Raw genomic sequence first — 15,209 nt, 5'->3', positions numbered from 1 at the left:
CTGCATGGGATGGGGGTAGGGGAAGAAGGAGGGAACAGGAGAAGGCAGAGAGAGTTGTGCAGATTTCCTGCCCACACTTCAAAAGGAGCTCTCTTCTTCTGTATTATTTCCTTTCTCATTAGCTTCACTTTGTTGGCTTATGGTTCCAAAATGCACCAGGAGTCAACTCCAGTGCAAACCTGATATTAAAAACTAACAGGCTAATGCCAGGGAAAACACACTCTCCTCCTGGTTTCAAAGACAGATTTTTTTTTTCCATAAGTGCAGCCATGCTTTTCTAATAAAAATTCATTAAACAATGGTTATGAAGGATGAAGGGTGGGGGAGGGGGAAGGAATACAATCAAGTGAGTCCCTTTGAACTCACTTGAAAAAATACAAAAGCAAACAACCAAGCTGTTAGTGTCACACGTTTCCCTTATGAACAGAGAGGCCTATCCAGGTTTGCTCACAGTCAAGAGAGTAAAGATGAGTTAGGCACCTTCTCTAAACTTCTCCCTCCAAAACCTGTAGGATTTCTATTCTGTAAACATGGATGTGGAGGCTCTTTTATGTTTCTTCAGTTTACATTATTGCGGGTCTAAACGAGTCTAGTAGAGGCTGCTTAATTCGTTTATGTAAAGTAAAAACAAATGTAGAAGCCCTCACTATTTTTTATTGTTAACATCCCATTGGGAGGCAGGAGAGTAAATATTTTAGAAGTTTAAAGCAATCTACTTAAGCTTAATAATAATGCTGGGTTTCAAGTAACAGAGAAGAGTACAAGTCACTGGAAGATCAAAGATTACACTGAGTTTTATAGCAAATCTGGGCAACGATCTCCTGGGAGGGGTAAATCTTCAGAACTCTCCTTTCCCAGTCTTTCATGGTGATTGTTTGACATCTATGGAACAAGAAAGTGAGGAAGCGAGAATTCAGGCAGTTCTGGGGTGCCCAGAGAAACAGGAGGCCAGAAAACTGAAGGAATTCTGGCATTTTGGATAGCTTATAGCTTAAAAATTATTAAAAAAAAGAGGAAAATAATAATTAAAAAAAATGTGCCAGAGCTACTCTTTATTTTCCTGATCAGCTGGTAATCTCATGCTAATTGAATTTTGAGTGACTCATCTCTAAATAAGATTGCTGACAGTTTGCCTGGGTTTATGTTAAGTGCTTTTGCTTGTCAGCAAATTTTCTGAAACATTTACCTGTTGAGAGACACTAGACACTCTTTACATTCTTCTGAGCAACATTGTCACTTTCATCTGAAACAAGAAGAAAAGATTTCTGTATTTTGGGCCATGGGCATGATAGTATATTAAAAATAAAAAGAAAAAGGAGGAAAAAAAGGAACATCAAGAAGATGAACTGATAATGAATGATGCTACATAGCAATACCGCAGTATCAGGTATGTGTGTGTGTAGATGTGTTCAGGGGATTGATATTTAGAGAGCATAATCAGGAATCTCTAACATAGGAACAGAAACTGGGCCACATTTTTTTCCCATGGCTGAGAAAGTTTCCACTGGCCTGGCTTCCAATTATAAAAACACTGGAGTCTTCAGCCGTCACACCAAAGCTTGTAAATCTGCTAATGAATATTTAAAATAACCCTATGGAGTTTTTTAATGTTAATGTATTTCAGCCTTTGACTAACACGAATATCCTACAGGGCTACCATCATGTTTAGCTACATGGTTAATTCCATTCTTTTCTTTTAATGCTAAAATATAATGCCAGAGAAAAAAAAAAAATCTTTGCTTCAGCTACTTTTGGTGTGCGTTTTGTGTGTTTTTTTTGCCACAACGAAGTTCCAGACACGGAGAAGACCCACACAACCAGTTTCTTTCTAGGCTCTCTTACAACACAAAAGTGATGTGTGCACTGCCTCCCCCCCCAAAAAAAAACCGAACAGTTATTGAAAATCAATACCATAATAATGGTGAGCAGAGCTGTGTTTTTTCCTTGATAGCCAATTATGAGCAATTTACTAAAGTTGTCAACTCATGGCAAAACAAATAGTGTTAATAGTGTAGATTTCATAAAGACCTATCTGTCTTGTTATTGCTGCAGTCTAAGCGGTGTTCCAAGTTCAGGCTGGTAATGGAGCAATAACTCACCTGGTGATGGAGAAAGTACCATCGCCAGCACCACTGCCTTTGCAGCAGCGGGACTGAGTGCTGCTGCCATGCAGTATGTCCAAATGTGATTCCCTCTCCATAAATAACCACAGGGTTTTTACAGGAAAGGTGGAGAAACACAATACCTAACAAATTTCTTATGTGCTTTTGGGGTGTTTTTGGACAAGGCAATAATCCATGGCAAGTATTTCGGGAAGAATTTTTGGACAGGGAAGTTAATGCTGTATTTTTGATTGCTGGCTTCAGGCTTGAAGGCAGGCAATGCAAGTTTGCCATGTGTTTGCATAGCATCTAGCACAACAGGAACTTCGCGGCTTCTCAGTGCTACTGGCATGCCAAATTATAAGATGAAGGAGCATAAAAGTGATGTTAATATAGTAGATGAAAAGTTTGGTATCAAATCAAACAGATTTCTTTGTGTTGATGACAGTGTTACTAGGACAAGTTCTGCCAAATTGCTGTAACTGTGGGAAGCTGTATCTCATACATTGCAGCATACATAACAGTCTCCGCCCTTGGGAGAGGAACACGGTGCTGATCTTGGCATCGTGTACTTGCAAAATTATTCTCATCAAGTAGGGCTATATTCTGCTTTCCTGCGACAAAAAACAGTGCAGAGAAGGTGAGTAAAAAGCTCTCTGGATCTGAGGTGTTCCCACCAGGGGAAAAGGTGTGAAGGGGACAGGTTTCTTTTTCTAGCCCTTAGGAAATTCTCAGAGATGAAGGGTGTTCATGTGAGATCAGATGTACTGTGTATGTCTTCCCATTTGAGCTTGACCATGACTGGAGTCGTTCTCTAAACTCTTAAAAGTGTATAAAAAAGTATTCTGGTGCCAGCTCAGGGCATGCTGAGAAGGAAACCCACCTCATCGTTGACCTGTCCAAATAGTCTATGCTCCTGCTGAAAGCCTTGGGAGGGTGAGCAGAGTTACACCAAGTGTGCACCTGCTCAGGCTGAGCTCAGCTCTTTCAAATCCAGGCTTTGAGTTTGTATCTGAACTATGGCCAGTCTTCAGCCCAGATCACAGATGGAAAAGCCCTCTGGAGAGTGGGACTTTAGCCCATGCTCAGGTTTCTTTGTGCTCCCCAGCTCGGCTCTCCACCTCTTTGGGAAGACACCATTCCTAGTCCCAACCTTTGCCTTTGCATAGGTGCAATAGCAAGATGTGGGAACACAAACCAGAGTCAGCAAATGTTCATCCCTGGATTTATGAAGGACCATTGCTGTGCATTGAGAGTTTCCAAGCCAGCCTCATCCTCTGGTCTTTAAGCATTGTGTAAACCTACAACAGCAAGGCATTATTCTAAGAGACAGGAGAGGAGACATGAAACTTCTTGTAAGCTCCTGGCCTTCCTGCCTTCTGAAAAATGTGTGTGTGTGTATTTGGCATTTAAGTGGAGTTTCCTCCTTTTTTATCCATCCAGCTAAGCATTGGAGAAGCAACATCGGCCTTCCACTTGCGAGTAGCTGCCAACAGCTGTGTCTGGTGTGATGTCTGCCACGCACATGTGGCGCTCCCTAATGACGGTCTGGCGAGGGTCTGAAGATAGCAGCAGCACTTGCTGGCAACTTTGAGGCACTGTTCTGCTTTCCTTTTGTGTGTCTCAGGCTCCGGAGCAAGTGCATGCTCTGCTCTCCCTCCCTAGGCACAGCTGTCAGTGAAGAAGGGGTGTCTACACTGGGAACTCACTCCAAATGCTCCCTTAAGCTGCCTTGTCTGTTCTAATCTACAGTCTCCTTTCCCACATACTGGAACAGCCGCCTACACTGCAAGCTCCAGCTGGTGCTCACAGGGTGACTTAAATGCCTTAACGTGTTTCTCTGCTGGAGATTGTGAACATCTCCCTTGTCATAATCCCAGCTGCGTGTGGCAGGGGTGGGAGCTGGTGTCCCACCTTTCCTGGACAGCTTTAGCAATGAAGTCTTTCTGGAAAACAAAGGGTTGATTTTTTTTTTTTTTTTTTTTTGCTTTTTGCCTAATCTCTTTCTAGCTAAACTGAGCCTGGTGAGCAAATTTTAGGTGCCTCTTTAAGCATTTGCAGATCCTGCTAGGAAAGAAGAGGAAACTGGCTTGGGGAAAATAAAAAACAGCCTGCACATGAAGGAGAAATTGGAATCAATTTCCATGTCAAGTTTGAGGTCTGTTTTAAAGTTGAAGTTTGAAGCTGAGGTGCAGAACAAAGTTTGGTAGCGCTGAAACAGGGCAAGCTGTTTTGTGAGTTTTCTTCACTAGCAGACATAAATCCAAGAAGCAAGCTGGCCTTAAGGGATTTCTACCATCTTAGGTTGTGTAGGAAAAAGAGCTGGAGTCCTTGGACCCTTGTTATGCTGGATTTGTCCTGACACTGAAACAAAAGGCAAAGTATCTCACTACTTAACAATGAATGGGTGGATGTGGAGATTTATTTAGTAGTTCAGAGCAACCTCCTCTGCCATTTTAAGGCATGAAGAGAGGAATAACAAGCCCTTCAAATGGTTCTGCAGGGAGTCCTTGATGAGGCAATGCTCATGCAATTTGACCAAGATGCTGTCATTAGTACAGCTCTTCTTGGTCAAAAAACCCCACACAATCTGTAATTGACCACAAGTTATCAAAGGAAAAAAATGGTTTTGCTGACAACAACAGGTGCATAAACTGGAGGAATACCACCAGTAAACTCTGCATAATTACCCGCATATGTGTCCAGTCATGACCAGAGCAGCAAAGCGAGTCTGAGGGATGAGGAACACAACACTGTAGGTGAGAACTAGTAGTCCAGTAGGTCTTCCTTTCCACACACAACACATCACAGCAGGCCTGTGTTGGGAGTGTAGAGGAAGCATCAGTTGAAAAATGAAAGGTTGGAAGATCTGGCTTGGGAAGGAAATGCCTCAATTTCAGTCATTTAAATACCCTCAGTTTGGAGCATGATACTATTACTTGTAACTAGATTTCGACCTATGAGTAGGTGAATGATTTTGATGCCATTTTGGTGTATCTCTGTACCTCTGCTATTTGGCTAAACCTTGACAGTAATTTTCCAGAATCACTGGTTCTAGAAAGTGGATCTCCCCAGAGAAGAGTCAATATGATTTCTGTTGAGACTACTTGCCTGAAACTCAGGTGTCATACTGCTGGTCCTTGCAGACTGGTTCTCTCTGCTTCCATGTGTATATGGGAATTGACCTTCTTGGTTGCCATCCAGTGGTTGCTGCATGACATTATAATGAATATTGACAACATCTCACTTTATGTCCCTAATGCAAGTGTCTAAATTTGGAATTTAGACTCACATTTCCCTCCGTAGTGTTCTCCAGATGGCAAAAGATAATATGAGCCCAAACTAAATAGTGTGAATGGTCCTCCAGAGCAGCCTTTCTGTCCCTGCTGTTTACAAAGAGGTTCTAGGAAAAGCCACACCCTAATTAAGTCCTGAATTTTGATGCCTTTGCAGTGTGAGTGAAAGTCCTCTGTGTGTTGTGCTCTACCAAAACCGTGACATCAGTGATCTGGTCTGTGGAAAAGGTGCTGCTGATAAAGCCCATTTGGAGAAAAACTGGGTACTGAAACTCTTTGTCTTGAATAATTTATTTCATACCCTGCCTCTCTTCTGGCGTGCGAATTGCGTGCTAATAGCTTGCAGTTTTCTCACATTTGTTGGTTATTTGAAACTATTGTCTGAATAATTTCTATGAATAATTCTTGATCTATAGGTCTTTCACACTCATTTCACTGGGATTATTTTAAAACTGAAATGCATCTTTCAAGCTGAGTTAGTTTTTATTGGTCTCATAGATCATAAAATGTATTTCTTTTCATGGAATTGACTGTTGAAAAGTAGCATGTATTGTCCTATGAAGAAATACATTTGGGTTCCTCATGAACAAATCTCATCTGTTTGTAGGCTTTATTTAATTTGTTTGAACTATCATTCATAGAAACAACCATGCTATCAAACAAGCTCATTGGTTCACCTAGCCCAGTCCCTTGAAATATCAGGTAATTGTGTAGTAATTAAAATATTTGAGTATTGATTCAAATACTTAGAGATTTTTAGTCTATAAATCAGCTAAGGAGTAACTTCCCTTATGCTTTTGATCAAGTTGCAAGTCCTGAAAACATTAACCATTTTCTTATGGACATTTTATTTCTTGTACATCTGGTTAAAGTTGCATGTAGAAAAGTCATAGAGAAACACAGAATATAAGAAAGGTAAGATGTAAGATACCATCACTAAGGCTAGGCAATATTTTAAAGAGGAAAAGATAAATATTTATAAGCCTTAGAGAACAGTTTATTTTGGATTAGTTTTGCATATGAAAGTTTGGGTTGGTTTCTTTTTATCTCAGGAGGCTCTGTTATGCCTGTTAGTCACTTCTCTGCAGGAGTACCTCAAGGAACTTCCTATCGCATTTGTGAGTAAACCGCAAACATTCATGTCGGCTGGCTGCTTCTTGTCCAGGAGTGAGACCACGTGTGGAAGTCCATTTTAATATTTAAGTGCTTTTTTTGTGTGTTAACATCACTACTATGCTCTTCAGCATATTCTCCTCATTCTTACTGGAGAATCGTTTTGCTTTTATGCACATCCCGCAGTGCAAAAGCAGAGAGAAACCAGGGAATTAGTTCTTGAGACACTCTGTTGTTAAATTATCTTCTCAGTATCAGCCAAAAATAACTGCAGTGAGCAGAACAAAATGTGATGATGGAAAGTCTTTTATTCCCAACCCCCAAAATTCCTACTTTCTAGTAACAAGCAACAAACAATTCAATACCATTTACACTTCTGTCAATTTGGATCCCATACATGAATTTTTATTAATCAGTAATTAATTAACCAATTCAGACTCTTGTTTCTCTATTAAAATTAGTCAAATCTTAAAGGTTCAATGCCTATCTTCCAAACCTTTGGAAACCTCCACCACACTAACATGAATGCTTCCACTGTGTACCATGAAAGTAACACTTCTGTGCTCACTGCCCATCTTGACTGAGTCCTTCGAAGAATATTTCCCCTAAATGTAATATTGTAATACAAAAGAGAGAGACTTCGGGACATGAATTTTGATTACCTCTGCATTCACAGACCCCCAGGAGACAGCTGGTGGACCAGTACAATCAGAAGCAGGAGGTGATGGCAGTGCTGTTCCAAAAATATATTTGGGCAGTAGGATGGTGCACTCCAAACCATGGATCTGCTCAAGGGGCATACGTTACCTGCTCTGGGATGCCAGGAGATCATAGAGCTGGAAGGGATCTTGGAAAGCTGCCTGGTCCAGCCTCCTACCCCAGGGCAGATCCATTATCTGTCTCGTTCTGGTGGGTGTTTGTCTAAGACTCAGTGATGTTAACACCATGGTCTTGCCAAGCAGTCTGTGTTGGTGTTAGAAAGCTTCTCCTAGATATAGCTTGAATCATTCCATCTATTATTTTAGCCCACAATTTCTGAAGTTATCAAACACAGGCACAAGGAAGAGATTATCCGCTTTTTGCAGGAGAACTCTTACACAGTCGAAGACTATTTCTGAGTTTTTTCACAAATTTATTTCTTAAATACTTCCAGTTCATTATATCTTTCCCCATTTCAGGTTGTTTCCTCTAGACCTTTATGTGTCTTTGTTCTCCTCTAAATGATACCTTCTTGCAGTGCCTGACCTGAATACAGGATTCCTGTGGTGGCCTGCTTACTGATGTGAAGGGAACTGGAAAACCTCATACATCTTGTGAGCAGTGCTTCTTTTTATATACAGGCCAGTACATTGCTTGCTTCCTTCAGAATAATGATATTGTTGCCCTGATCTTAATTCAAAGCTGATAATTCCTGATTATATTACTAATACACTCTTGAATTAAACCGTCTGTCAATTTCGAGCTGAGTAGCTTAGCTGATCCATGGCCATTTCACTCTATCATGCTGTACCTATCTTCTAGAATATGTTGCCAAAATCTTTGCAATTCCCTTAACTGTGTGCAGGCACAGGTAGGCAGAATACCTGGTATTGTATTAATACTGTTGCCACAAGCTCAACATGAACAAATGCAACATATATTTACTACTTGAAAAGAGCCTGAACCGAATAGCTATTCTCCTTTCCAGAGAGAAGAAAAAGATGGTTTTCAATTCCTAAGTTGTCAGCTTGCTTTCAGCATTAGCATCTGGGAAGCTCTAGCCTGGTCATGGTTATACATGAGGAAATCTAACTTGCTTCTAACAGTGCTACAGTATTACAGGATAAGTGAAGCCAAGTTCATCCAAAGATGTTGATATGCAATGCAATAAGCCCTTTGAAAATTTGCCCAGTTTCTGCCTATCTGGGGCTGGAACCATCTGGGAAATTTGGGTGCAGCAGGAAATACTGAACTAATTTGGGCTACCAGCTCAGGGCTCCAGAAAATGAGTTGCTGATGGAAGAGTTTTTGGTACCAGGAGGTTTTCAGCCAGTTGAAATGTTAGATCCCTTTTAATGCTTCAGCCTTAGCCTGCTCTACATTTACTTTTTAAATTCCTCCCTCTCTTCCTCAAAGCAAGATAACTAGACAGCTATGTGTTTGGGGTATGTTGGCAAGGATCCGCTACAAGGAGACCTGCTTTTTTCTCATTAATTTTGAGCAAACTGTTACCTCCCTTCTCTAGGGGTGAATGGTTAGCTGCATTAACTCATGTCTACTATTTTAAACCACATATCAGCCACCTTCACTGTAAAGTCAGCAGTCAGATGCGATAACACCCCCATTCAGCTACTTCAAACAGTTGTTGCACCACCTGTGTGATAGATAAAGTAAAAGACAATAGAGGGAAAAAAATACACAACTGTCAGTTTGAATTAGAGAGGTGTTTTTCTGCAGTTTTCTAACTTATCAATTGCTGACTAACAGCCATGTTTTTGTTCCCAGTATAGTTTCTCACTTCCTAATGAAGTATGTATGTGCTCATGATCTAAATGTGCATGTAGGCACCAAGGTTTTCACAGAATCACAGAATGTTAGGGTTTGGGAGGGACCTTGAAAGATCATCTAGTCCAATCCCCCTGCCAGAGCAGGAACACCTAGATGAGGCTACACAGGAATGTGTCCAGGCGGGTTTTGAATGTCTCCAGAGAAGGAGACTCCCCCTGGGCAGCCTGTTCCAGTGTTCTGTTACCCTCACTGAGAAGTTGTATCTTCTCAAATTTAAGTGGGACCTCTTGTGTTCCGGTTTGAGCCCATTACCCCTTGTCCAAAGATGTTGGTTGTCACCGAGAAGAACAGTTGTCCTACCGTTGGTTGTCACCCAGAAGAGCTTGGCTCCATCCTCGTGACACTCACCCTTTATATATTCATAAACATTAATGAGGTCACCCCTCAGTCTCCTCTTCTCCAGGCTAAAGAGAACCAACTCCCTCAGCCTTTCCTCATATGGGAGATGCTCCATTCCCTTAATCATCATTGTTGCCCTACTCTCTCCAGCAGTTGCCTGTCCTTCTTGAACTGAGGGGCCCAGAACTGGACACAATATTCCAGGTGTGGTCTCACCAGGGCAGAGTAGAGGGGGAGGAGAACGTCTCTCGACCTACTAACCACCCCCCTTCTAATACAGCCCAGGATGCCATTGGCCTTCTTGGCCACAAGGGCACAGTGCTGGCTCATGGTTATCCTGCTGTCCACCAGGACCCCCAGGGCCCTTTCCCCTACACTACTCTCTAATAGGTCATTCCCCAACTTATAGTGGAACCTGGGGTTGTTCCTGCCCAGATGTAAGACTCTACACTTGCCCTTGTTATATTTCATTAAATTTTTCCCTGCCCAACTCTGCAGCCTGTCCAGGTCCCGCTGGATGGCAGCACAGCCTTCTGGCGTGTCAGCCACTCCTCCCAGCTTGGTGTCATCAGCAAACTTGGTAGTACACTCTGTTCCCTATTGTGTCTCACAAGGCAGATAACTACAAAAGTAGACACATGCCTATGGCAGGCACCTGCATTTAGTTGCAGGTGACTACAAAAACTAGATAGGTCAATGCTTTCCATGCTCAGGTACAAAATACCCCACACGACCTCACAAAGGTGGATTTTCAAAGTTAGTTCTAGCCTGAGAAATGTGCAAAGGAATGACAGAGCCCTACTCCTTAAAAGCCCACCTGAAGTTAAATACAGCTGCCTCCAGCAAGATGATCAGCACAAAGTACCTTTCAGGCAGAAGGAGAGAGAGTGGTTGGCCACACACAGCATTTGCAAATGGAGGTTGTGAGCTGGAGGAGTATGGAGTGTTGTTTTGTTGTTTGTGGCCACAGGTTCATTGGTTTTGGAGCCAGACAAGGTGGTGGGGCAGGCAATTCAGCTGTCTATACCACCACAAGTATTTGAACACCTGCAGAGAACAGAGAAAGGGAGTTTCTCTTTGTCAAAACTTTCTGTTCATATCCCGCTTGTAGCTTTTCTAGGCATTACACTAACCACAGCCTAATAAAATACAAGTAGGACAACAGGTTCCAGCAAGAGAAAGACTCTGTAGTGTGGATGATCTTCAGGAGTGAGGACACTGAGTACATAACAGGAGCCCTTGGGCCTTTCCTTGCCTCTGCCACTGTCCAGTCTCCCAACCTAGTCTTTCTCTAACCATGTGAAATGTAAGACCTGGGACTTTCTCTTGCTCCATATTTGAATAGTACTTAGTAACAGCCTGTACATACTATTGTAATAAAAAGTACACTAATAAAGTTCCTCTAGACACCTGCTGGAGAACTGTTCAGCAAACAAATAGGAAACAAGATAATGTAAGGTGCAATATGTAATACCTCCCAAGTAACTATGCAGTGAAGATGTAGTGATCACGGACAGGTGACCAAACAATACATCAGCTGCAGAAGAAAATTATGCCAGTTTCAGAAACTGGAGAAAACTGTGATTATGAAATCCCCTTGAAAGTAAACCAGTCTTTAACTATCTGACCCTGAGGTGTCTGGAAGTGACTTGGCAAACAAGTAGGTATTTTTGATGTTGGGACTTTCAACAAGAATGGGATCCAGCTGCTCATGCCAGTGGTTGCTGCTGTGACTGCTTTTGCTCTGTTAAGTGTCTTTTGATTAATTTTGTGTAAATCTGGGCTCACCTAGTCACCATAAACAGGGAATCATTTTAATTTCTCTTTTCAGAAGGGGAAGTGCCTACTGGCTCCTTCCAGATACCAGATTTGGTTAATAACAGTACCAACCTGGTTTGCCACAGTACATGTGTTTCAGCTTTTGGTGTTTTCAATACATCTGAAGTGTTTGATCATCTGTGAAAGTGTACAAACAACCAGAGAAGAATGAAGAAATGGAAATCTCCTAAGGCAATGAGAAGAAAGATATTTTTGTCTTTTTATTTGCTCTGAAACCCCAAGTGTGGTAGAGCTTAGGTGGTCAGTTGTAGACACAGGAAAGATATTTTTGAGGTTACAGGACACTCTTTGAGATGATTGTTTGCTTGAATCAAGATCAGATAAGAAACTCTGACTCATGTCCAAGTTTGCTTGAGGTCTGAGAAGTGCAGGGCTTGGATCTCCCTTCAGTACCTCAATAGTGTAAAGCCCCACCTCTGTCAGTACAGGTGCACTTCAGTCCAGAGAGCTGACGGCAGCTCCTACAGGTAGATCCATATCGGCTTTTATCTACTCAGCTTGTGTATCAATAACTACAGAGTGAGAACAAGAGGTAACTCAGAGCTGGCTGTAAAAACAATCCCAACAAGTGATGGGGTATAGACTTCAAGAGCTACCTAGCTTTGAACTCTTGTGTTGTCACGGCTGAATGGCCATCTTGCCACCCCAGCTATCTAATTTAAAGATATGTCTGTGCCCTCTATGAATACTGTGTGCACTGTCATCCATACACAGATGGAGGTGAGCCTGCTCCCAGCAGATTGTGCACTGTGTCAGGGGGAGAGGAGCATAGTGAAGCCCCTGACAAATTGCATTCCTCATGTCCTACTGGGCTTCTGCTGGTGCTGCTTTGTGCAAGTTGACTTGAAATCAGGTTTTTGCTATAGCATGGAGGGAGGTTTTAGCCCTTAGTTCATGCTGCCAAGGGCAAACAGCCTAATTATGACTTTCTGTGATACTGGGTTTCTTGGTAGCTGAATAGGTGCATTGGACCTCCATCCCTTTTTCTGTCCCTCTGCAGGGCAGACAGACCTGAAGCATTTATTATTTCCTAGGTGGGAAGCAGGTGCTTAGAGAAGAGCATAAATCGTACAGAGCTAGGAGGAAAAAAAAAAAACAACCACTTGGTAAAATAGATGCTAGGGGAAAAAAAATACAAATCAGTAATTCTGCCACCAGGCACCTGCTGGCATTGTCAGCAAAGTTTAGTAAGAGAGGTGTACAGAGCCATAGCTTTTGCAAATGCTTTTTTTCGAAGCCTGTTATAGGTCTCTCTGCATGTTTATTTATTACCTTCTTCACAGCACTTCATTCAGGCTTTTTAAATGATTCTGAAAGGCAAGAGGTTTAACATCCACAGGTCTGATGTCATGCTTTAACCTCCAGAAGAGGACCAGCAAGGGCAGCATCTGGGTGACATTTCCCACACTGTTCCAGCAGTGTGTCTCTTGACTCCTCCTGGAAAACTGACTGCTTGGGGTGAGAGGAAGAGGTCATCTGCACACTCACACCAACAGTCCTTGACCTTTCTGTTGACAGTATCCACAAGGTGTCCTTTCTGGCAGCTGCAGCGACAGAACAGTTTTGTGATAGGGACACATGTTCAGGGTGAAATCATCAGTGCATTTCATCTAAGCTGCTGAGCAGCTATTAGAAAGTTAGTGCTTTTTGGCTGTTCAAACAACTGCTCTGATTTTGAACTAGTGGCCTTTTGGTGACAGGCTCTGATATCCTATTACCAATTCCCAAGCCATCCAGCCACTCTAAACACATGCACACTCAAAAAACAATTACATAAAAATGTAAATTACTCTGAAGTGTCAAGTGATAGAGACGTGACCTTCAGCTGGGTTGGTTGGATTGTGTGAGACAGTATGAACTGGAGGTAAGGTGACACCTACAGCTTTGTTGTCTTGGCAATTTCGGAAACAGACTCTAGCCCCAGACCCTTGCTGCCCTTTGCTTCCCTTCACCTCCACCCTGCTTATGGACAATAAAAACAAGACGCAATATATCACTTTTGTGATGGCTCTATTTTCAATCGAAATGGGAGATCAGGATCTTGCAACGACTTGTGAGATTTACGTTCGACTGCTGTACAGGGTTGTTAGGAAGCTGTAGTTTGGGTCACTTCAAAGTACTTTTATTTTGAAAAATTGGCCAGAACTTCAGCTGGTGTACATCAACACAGCTCTGTTGCTTCAGTAGAACTGATTTACTCCAGCTGAGGATGTGGCCTCATATCATATGGCTGTTTTTTAACATAAAAGTGTATAATGCTGCCAGGTAGAAGACAGGCAGACACAGGGTTCACTATGAGAGTACAGGAGAATTCTTTGCAGGAAGATCTTGCTCCTGTATAAAGATATTTATAGCAAATGATTAAGAAATTATGTGTCTCTACATTTTCTAAGCATGCCATGTTTGGATATGATTGTGTTACTTTGAATATTATTACTTCCATTTACAAAGTGAAATTCCAGCCCTGCTCTTTGAAAATTTGCCTCTTCGTACTTAATAAATCATAATTATACTGTCACAGCGGTTACCAGTGGACCCTAGAGGGTCAGTGAACTACTTCTAAGGGAATCACAAAAGGTAACTAAGAAAATCAAACCTATTGTTAATAATCTTGAATTCATTATGCACGGATGTGCAGCACCACTGAAAAATGATTTGGGGATTGTAATTTGTAAAAGGCTGGAAAGTGCTTTCAATGAGGTTATGTTTCTTTCCACCTTTCTTGTTTTTTCTCATGTTCTGTTCCTATTTCATTTTCAATCTCTTCCTGATGGTGTATTTACGTTTTCTTTCTTTTCACAAGACAGGATCTTGAGTCTTTAAAATGTATCTATCTAACATACACCAAGGCATCAGTGAATGTCAAGATATTATCCCCATCCTCAGAGCTTTAGAAGTGGCCATCACTGATGTCACTTGAAGAAGGTGTTTAGGACAGGACCAACTGTCCAGATGTGATATTCCCATCCTGACAAATCAAGTGCTTTGTGAATTAGCTGTGTTGTGCTTATGCTTCTTAGAACTTTGACTTTCTTTGGTTCCTGCTGTAAAAGATCTGAGCCTTTCAACTGAATAAATGCATTATATGAGAGTGGTGATCCTGTCAGAAACCTACAGCAAAATACTGAACAGATATTTATAGTAAAAAGATAACTTCTTTATCAAAGAATATACAGTCTAGACAAAGTGCCTTTAAACAACTCCTTGATACACTGCTGACCTGTGTAAATGGGCAACTTTCTGTCCCCATGCCCTTGCTTTCTTCTGTGTCCAAATTCTACTGCCAGGGAGCATGCAGCTCTCCAAAGGAGCTTGCTCATTTGCATTTTCATCTTTTGCTTCTCCCTGGATGCCAATAGCTTAGCTGGGACAGAGGGAATGAATTTCCTTCAAACACCTCATCAAACAGAGACTTCTAAAAAATGCTCACTTCTCACTGGCTATTTAGCAATTGGAGTTGATTTAAAATTTCCAGGGCCAATTCTTACATCAGTTGACATATACGCTATTGAATCCAAAATTGATATAATGAACACCAGGATGGGTAGCAATGAGGATTAAATGTACATATCATTAACAAAATTGTATCCTATTCTTACGCAGAATGAAAGGGAGAAACTGCTGCTAGAAAGTCCTCAGTCTTGGGTAGGAACTCTTCAGCCTAGGGTAGAAAGTGAGGACAAGAAAATACATCTGAGGTTTTATCCACAGCTTCTGTAAGTGAAGTGAAGTTATTAGCAGGGTACTCACCCTCCGAGGGGTATAAAAGTATTCCACAAATAAGGTGTTAGAAAAAGCTGATCAAGTAGCTTGTTTACTTTAATTGCTTGTTTGCAGAGACATAAGAATAGCTAAAAAATGCCCATTTTCCAGCAGGAGAATTGAAACATACTCTTTAGAAGTAATATCTCACACAACATTTTTTTCCTGAAGAAGGGAGGATACTTTGTCTTTTCCATTCTCCTTCATGTGC

At 41.7% G+C, this 15,209-nt stretch overlaps 1 long non-coding RNA gene across 1 annotated transcript in view; it reads left to right on the top strand.

Annotated features, from left to right (window-relative positions):
* The first annotated feature begins 2,637 nt into the window (after window positions 1-2,637).
* Window positions 2,638-15,209, top strand: part of LOC135580265 (uncharacterized) — a 29,491-nt gene continuing 16,919 nt past the window's right edge. Inside the window, exon 1 of the long non-coding RNA XR_010474942.1 lies at window positions 2,638-2,742. This is a non-coding gene — a long non-coding RNA (uncharacterized LOC135580265). The remainder of the gene's footprint in view (window positions 2,743-15,209) is intronic.

Source organism: Columba livia, chromosome 1 (genome assembly GCF_036013475.1).
Source record: "Columba livia isolate bColLiv1 breed racing homer chromosome 1, bColLiv1.pat.W.v2, whole genome shotgun sequence".
Classification (NCBI taxonomy): domain Eukaryota; kingdom Metazoa; phylum Chordata; class Aves; order Columbiformes; family Columbidae; genus Columba; species Columba livia.
This window is presented reverse-complemented; position numbering and strand designations above follow the sequence as displayed.